Below are 7,774 nucleotides of genomic sequence, written 5' to 3'. Positions count from 1 at the left end.
CTGTGAAAGTGCTGCACTCAATATGTCAGCAAATTTGTACAACGCAGCAGTGGCCACAGGAAAGGAAAAGGTGAGTTTTCATTATAATCCCAAAAAAGGGCAATGCCAAAGAAGGTTCAAACTACTGCACAATTGCACTCATCTCACACGCTAGCAACGTAACGCTCAAAATTCTCCAAGTCAGGCTTCAATAGTACATGAACTGTGAACTTCCAGATGTTCAAGCTGGTTTTAGAAAAGGCAGAGGAACCAGAGGTCAAATTGCCAACATCCACATAATCAAAAAAGCAAGAGAGTTCCAGAAAAAAAAAAATCTACTTCTGTTTTATTGATTATGCCAAAGTCTTTGTGTTCCGTTCAGTTCAGTTCAGTCGCTCAGTCATGTCTGACTCTTTGCGACCCCATGAATTGCCGCATGACAGGCCTCCCTGTCCATCACCAATTCCCGGAGTTCACTCAACTCACGTCCATCGAGTCGGTGATGCCACCCAGCCATCTCATCCTATGTTGTCCCCTTTTCCTCCTGCCCCCAATCCCTCCCAGCATCAGAGTCTTTGCCAATGAGTCAACTCTTCTCATGAAGTGGCCAAAGTACTGGAGTTTCAGCTTTAGCATCATTGCTTGCAAAGAACACCCAGGGCTGATCTCTTTTAGAATGGACTGGTTGGATCTCCTTGCAGTCCAAGGGACTCTCAAGAGTCTTCTCCAACACCACAGTTCAAAAGCATCAATTCTTCGGTGCTCAGCCTTCTTCACAGTCCAACTCTCACATCCATATATGACCACAGGAAAAACCATAGCCTTGACTAGATGGACCTTTGTTGGCAAAGTAATGTCTCTGCTTTTCAATATGCTATCTAGGTTGGTCATAACTTTCCTTCCAAGGAGTAAGCGTCTTTTAATTTCATGGCTGCAGTCACCATCTGCAGTGATTTTGGAGCCCCAAAAAATAAAGTCTGACACTGTTTCCTCATCTATTTCCCATGAAGTGATGGGACCAGATGCCATGATCTTCGTTTTCTGAATGTTGAGCTTTAAGCCAACTTTTTCACTCTCCTCTTTCACTTTCATCAAGAGGCTTTTTAGTTCCTCTTCACTTTCTGCCATAAGGGTGGTATCATCTGCATATTTGAGGTTACTGATATTTCTCCCGGCAATCTTGATTCCAGCCTGTGCTTCTTCCAGTCCAACGTCTCTCATGATGTACTCTGCATATAAGTTAAATAAGCAGGGTGACAATATACAGCCTTGACACACTCCTTTTCCTATTTGGAACCAGTCTGTTGTTCCATGTCCAGTTCTAACTGTTGCTTCCTGACCTGCATATAGGTTTCTAAAGAGGCAGGTCAGGTGGTCTGGTATTCCCATCTCTTTCAGAATTTTCCATAGTTTATTGTGATCTACACAGTCAAAGGCTTTGGCATAGTCAATAAAGCAGAAATAGATGTTTTTCTGGAACTCTCTTGCTTTTTCGATGATGCAGTGGATGTTGGCAATTTTATCTCTGTTTCCTCTGTCTTTTCTAAAACCAGCTTGAACATCTGGAAGTTCACGGTTCACATATTGTTGAAGCCTGGCTTGGTGAATTTTGAGCATTACTTTACTAGCATGTGAGATGAGCGCAATTGTGCGGTAGGTTGAGCATTCTTTGGCATTGCCTTTCTTTGGGATTGGAATGAAAACTGACCTTTTCTAGTCCTGTGGCCACTGCTGAGTTTTCCAAATTTGCTGGCATATTGAGTGTGTAGATTACAACAAATTGTGGGAAATTCTTTAAGAGTTGGGAATACCAGACCACCTTACCTGCCTCCTGAGAAATCTGTATTCAGGTCAAGAAGCAACAGTTAGAACTGGACATGGGACAACAGACTGGTTCCAAATTGGGAAAAGAGTACGTCCAAGCTGTATATTGTTACTATGCTTATTTAATTTTATGCAAATTACATATTACGAGATTCCAGGCTGGATGAAGCACAAGCTAGAATCAAGATTTCTGGGAAAAATATCAATAACTAAAGAGGCTCTTGATGAAAATGAAAGAGGAGAGTGAAAAAGTTTGCTTAAAACTCAACATTCAAGAAACAAAGATCATGGTATCTGGTCTCATTGCCTCATGCCAAATAGATGGGGAAACACTAGAAACAGTGAGAGCTTTTATTTTTTTGGGCTCCAAAATTACTGCAGATGGTGACTGCAGCCATGAAATTAAAAGATGCTTTCTCCTTGAAAAAAAAGCCATGACCCACCTAGACAGTATATTAAAAAGGAGAGACATTACTTTGCCAACAAAGGTCCGTCTAGTCAAAGCTACGATTTTTCCAGTAGTTGTGTATGGTTGTGAGAGTTGGACTATACAGAAAGCTGAGTGCTGAAGAAATGATGCTTTTGAACTGTGGTGTTGGAGAAGACTCTTGAGAGTCCCTTGGACTGCAAGGAGATCCAATCAGTTCATTCTAAAGAAAATCAGTCCTGAATATTCATTGGAAGGAATGATGCTGAAGCTGAAACTCCACAATTTGGCCACCTGATGCAAAGAACTGACTCATTTGAAAGCACCCTGATGCTCGGAAAGACTGAAGGCAGGAGAAGTGGATGACAGAGGATGAGATGTTTGGATGGCATTACCAACTCCATGGACATAAGTTTGAGTAAGCTCTGGGAGTTGGCGATGGACAGGGAAGCCTGGTGTGCTGCTGTCCATGGGATCTTAAAGAATTGGACAAGACTGAGCGACTGAACTGAACATGGCTATCAAAATACTATGATGTTTACACCCATTGCATACATTTAAAAGAGTGAATTACTGTAAAATTACATTTATAATGTATTGGAAATTACATTACTTTTTAATTACTTAAACTTATGGGGAAGAACTTTGGATGTTAGCTCACAATCCATTAGCCTAAAACATTCAGTAGTTTACAGGATAAGTAGGTAATGTACATTCAGTTCAGTCGCTCAGTTGTGTCTAAGTCTTTGTGAACCCATAGGCTGCAGCATGCCAGGCTTCCCTGGCCATCAAATTAACATTCATTTACTGATTTTTTTCCCAAACCCTAACATGGCACTTCAAAACACTCTGAGTGTATCTCATATAGCTCTATTAAAAGAGCCTTTTTTCTTCCCCCTTGAGAAATGTATTAAGTTCTAGAAGACTTCCTTTCTTTGTAAAGGCTAGAAAATGTAACTGAAAAGAGTATCAGGGTTTTTAAATAAATGTAAAATATTTAATACAAAGCAAGTGTTTTTCAAAATTCAACATATACAGCCTAGTAACAATTTTTTACTTCCACTTTACAAATGATGCCTATACAATTTCCAAAGACATGGAAGCTGAGAATGGTCTAAGAACTCCAAAGATCTTTTCTATACATAAAAACAGTACTTCCTTTATCCCTTTATGAACTATGGATGGAGGTTCCTTACATTGTACAGGAGACAGGGAGCAAGACCAACTGCATGGAAAAGAAATGCAAAAAAGCAAAATAGCTGACTGGGGAGGCCTTACAAATAGCTGTGAAAAGAAGAGAAGCGAAAAGCAAAAGAGAAAAGGAAAGATATAAGCATCTGAATGCAGAGTTCAAAGAATAGCAAGGAGAGATAAGAAAGCCTTCTTCAGCGATCAATGCAAAGAAACAGAAAAACAACAGAATGGGAAAGACTAGAGAGCTCTTTAAGAAAATCAGAGATACCAAGGGAACATTTCATGCAAAGATGGGCTTAATAAAGGACAGAAATAGTATGGACCTAACAGAAGCAGAAGATATTAAGAAGAGGTGGCAAGAATACACTGCTGCTGCTAAGTTGCTTCAGTTGTATCTGACTCTGTGCAAGCCCACAGACGGCAGCTCACCAGGCTCCCTCATCCCTGGGATTCTTCAGGCAAGAACACTGGAGTGGGGTGCCATTGCCTTCTACAAGAATACACAGAAGAACTGTACAACTGTACAACCCAGATAATCACGATGGTGTGATCACTCACCTAGAGCCAGACATCCTGGAATGTGAAGTCAAGTGGGCCTTAGAAAGCATCGCTAAGAACAAAGCTAGTGGAGGTGATGGAATTCCAGTTGAGCTACTTCCAATCCTGAAAGATGAGGCTGTGAAAGTGCTGCACTCAATATACCAGCAAATTTGGAAAACTCAGCAGTGGCCAAAGAAATGGAAAAAGTCAATTCCAATCCGAAAGAAACGCAATGCCAAAGAATGCTCAAATTACCACACAATTGTAACCATCTCACATGCTAGTAAAGTAATGCTCAAAATTCACCAAGCCAGGCTTCAGCAGTACGTGAACCATGAACTTCCAGATGTTCAAACTGGTTTTAGAAAAGGCAGAGGAAACAGAGATCAAATTGCCAACATCCACTGCATCATCGAAAAAGCAAGAGAGTTCCAGAAAAACATCTATTTCTGCTTTATTGACTATGCCAAAGCCTTTGACTGTGTAGATCACAATAAACTATGGAAAATTCTGAAAGAGATGGGAATACCAGACCACCTGACCTGCCTCTTGAGAAACCTATATGCAGGTCAGGAAGCAACAGTTAGAACTGGACATGGAACAACAGACTGGTTCCAAATAGGAAAAGGAGTGTGTCAAGGCTGTATATTGTCACCCTGCTTATTTAACTTATATGCAGAGTACATCATGAGAAACGTTGGACTGGAAGAAGCACAAGCTGGAATCAAGATTGCCGGGAGAAATATCAATAACCTCAAATATGCAGATGACACCACCCTTATGGCAGAAAGTGAAGAGGAACTAAAAAGCCTCTTGATGCAAGTGAAAGAGGAGAGTGAAAAAGTTGGCTTAAAGGTCAACATTCAGAAAACGAAGATCATGGCATCTGGTCCCATCACTTCATGGCAAATAGATGGGGAAACAGTGGAAACTGTCAGACTTTATTTTTTTGGGCTCCAAAATCACTGCAGATGGTGATTGCAGCCATGAAATTAAAAGACGCTTACTCCTTGGAAGGAAAGTTATGACCAACCTAGATAGCATATTGAAAAGCAGAGACATTACTTTGCCAACAAAGGTCCGTCTAGTCAAGGCTATGGTTTTTCCTGTGGTCATATATGGATGTTGAGAGTTGGACTGTGAAGAAAGCTGAGCGCCGATGAATTGATGCTTTTGAACTGTGGTGTTGGAGAAGACTCTTGAGCGTCCCTTGGACTGCAAGGAGATCCAATCAGTCCATTCTACAGAAAATCAGTCCTGGGTGTTCATTGGAAGGAGTGATGCTGAATCTGAAACTCCTATATTTTGGCCACCTCATGAGAAGAATTGACTCACTGGAAAAGACTCTGATGCTGGGAGGGATTGGGGGCAGGAGGAGAAGGGGACGACAGAGGATGAGATGGCTGGATGGCATCACTGACTCGATGGACATGAGTTTGAGTGAACTCCGGGAGTTGGTGATGGACAGGGAGGCCTGGCGTGCTGCAATTCATGGGGTCGCAAAGAGTCGGACACGACTGAGCGAGTGAGCTGAGCTGAATCCTCTTGGGTGCCTGCTCAGTTGCTTCAGTCATGTCTGACTTTTGTGACCCTGTGGACTGTACTGCACCAGGCTCCTCTGTCCATGGGATTCTCCTGGCAAGAATAGTCATGTGGGTTTCCACTCCCTCCTCCAGGAATAGTCTTGCATTATACCTCAGTTCTCTCAGTTTAATCATTGGCAATAATTCCAATGGAATCATTCACTCTAAATAAAAATATAAAATGTATGTAGTGCTTTTATTGTTTTAAAGCAATTCCACATATATCCTCTAGTATTAATTGAACATTATCTAATGACAGGAAGAAAGTATGTTAGGGATAAGAATTTAGCAGTTTAGTAATAACTTGCCCAGTTTACAAATCAGCAAAGACAGCAGCAAAGCTGACATCTCCAGACCAATCACATCAAACTCTCAATGATATCCTCATTGGATATATTGTTCATAATTCTACATTTCATGAAGTTATAGGATGCTCTGAAAGTAAGTTAAGTTACTGCCAAAGGCTTCAAAAAATCCTTAGCGTTATCAAACTTCCTCAGCAGTCACTTTGCACAAACTGGAAGAACTAAAACCGCCCAATTTGTTTGGAATCAGTGTAACATCATTTAATAGTCACTTCTACGCTGAATATATTTATTAATTGTACAAGTATGGTTTTTTCCCCCAAAGTTTGAATTCTTATATCAGAAAGGTCAAAACACTGACTACAACAGTACTTCTGGAATATAGCTCTTCCTTTTATAAGTAAACAGTGTTGAGAACACAAAGAAAGCAGTAGACTTTTCTCTTTAAGCCTGGAGAATCCCAGGGACAGGGGAGCCTGGTGGGCTGCCGTCTATGGGGTCGCACAGAGTCGGACACGACTGAAGGGACTTAGCAGCAGCAGCAGCAGCAGCAGCAGCAGAGTTGATTTCTATATGCCAATGAATGGGTCTCCTAAACATTGTTCAAACCCTATCATTAACTCGGTTAAAACCCAGGTGTTCTAACACCGCAAAAGGAATCACTTGTCCATCAGAAAAACTTCTCATTTTAATTACTTTAGCGCTATAATTGAAAGGCAGTATAACTGCATATTTCAGCTACTGTAGAGTCTGGGTTCCCTTAAACTTCTACCAAAATAAGGCGCTGGAGCTACAGATTTCCGAGTTATTTTTGCAGTCGTGGCGTGAAGCTGAGCCAAGGCGCAGGTGTGGAGCACCAGGCGGCTCGGGTCCCCATGGCTACTGTCACAGCAACGCGTCGCGGCTCTTGGGGCAGGCCTGAGTCCGAGGGGGGAAGTAAGGGCCCGCCCGCCCCTCAAGGGAGGCCCTGGGACAGACTCCCCGGAGTTGAAGAAAACGCCTTTAGTGGAAGGAAACCGGCTGGGGAAGCTGGCGGGAGCAAATTAGCTGCTAGTCCCAGCTCCTACGCAGTGGCTAGGGCAGATTTCCCGGAGACGCCAGGCCGCGTCTGTTCTCTCTTCATCCTACTTTGCCATTTTTTATGACGCTGCCTCGCAGACTTCTCTTTTCTGGTTACCACTCAGCTTTAATTTAAGATGCTTTCACAGACGCGACAGATGCCGAAGGTGAAGCCCCTAAACAGTCCCGCCACAACTCACGCCTTCTCCCACGTTTTCCTCGCAGGCCCGCCCCCGGAGTGAGCGGCGCGCGGGACCGGGGGAAGACGAGCTCCCGCCGCGGCCTCGCCTCGCCCCGCCCCCGGGCGCGCGCCCCCACCCATATAAGGCCCGGAGAGCCCGCCGCCCCGCCTACTCGGCCTCCACCCCGGGCGCGCCGTGCGGAGGGCAGGGGCTTGCAATAGGCTTCTGCGCCTCCTTTATTTTTTCCCCCTTAGGTGACTGTTTCCACAACGGCGAAAAACAGGTCCCAGGAAAAAGGCAACAATCTTAAAAGAGTAACTGTTACTAAAAGTATTAAATAATTTTACTACAGGAGCTCGCGAGTTTACCCCGCCTCCAAAAGCTCGAGCTCCGCCCCGTGGAGCAACCCTCCCCCCACCACACAGCTGCCCCCGGGAGTCCACGCCGACGCTCTCTCGGCGGCGCGCTAGCTCCGCCCCGCCAGCCCCGGCCCCCTGCCCCCTCGCTCTCCCTCTGGAGTCAGCGCGCACGAACCGGGGCGTGAGGCGTCAGGGACGCGCGGGCACCTCATCCTTCCCACCTTCCTACACTGTTGCTACTTTTCGGTGTGAGTCATTCCAGCTTCTCTTCCCCTTCCGTGAGTCCCTCCTTTTCTCAGAGACGCCGCTCGTCCCGCAGGCG

Source organism: Capricornis sumatraensis, chromosome 1, assembly GCF_032405125.1.
Source record: "Capricornis sumatraensis isolate serow.1 chromosome 1, serow.2, whole genome shotgun sequence".
In the NCBI taxonomy this organism is placed as follows: Eukaryota; Metazoa; Chordata; class Mammalia; order Artiodactyla; family Bovidae; genus Capricornis; species Capricornis sumatraensis.
Note: the sequence above shows the minus strand (reverse complement) of the source record.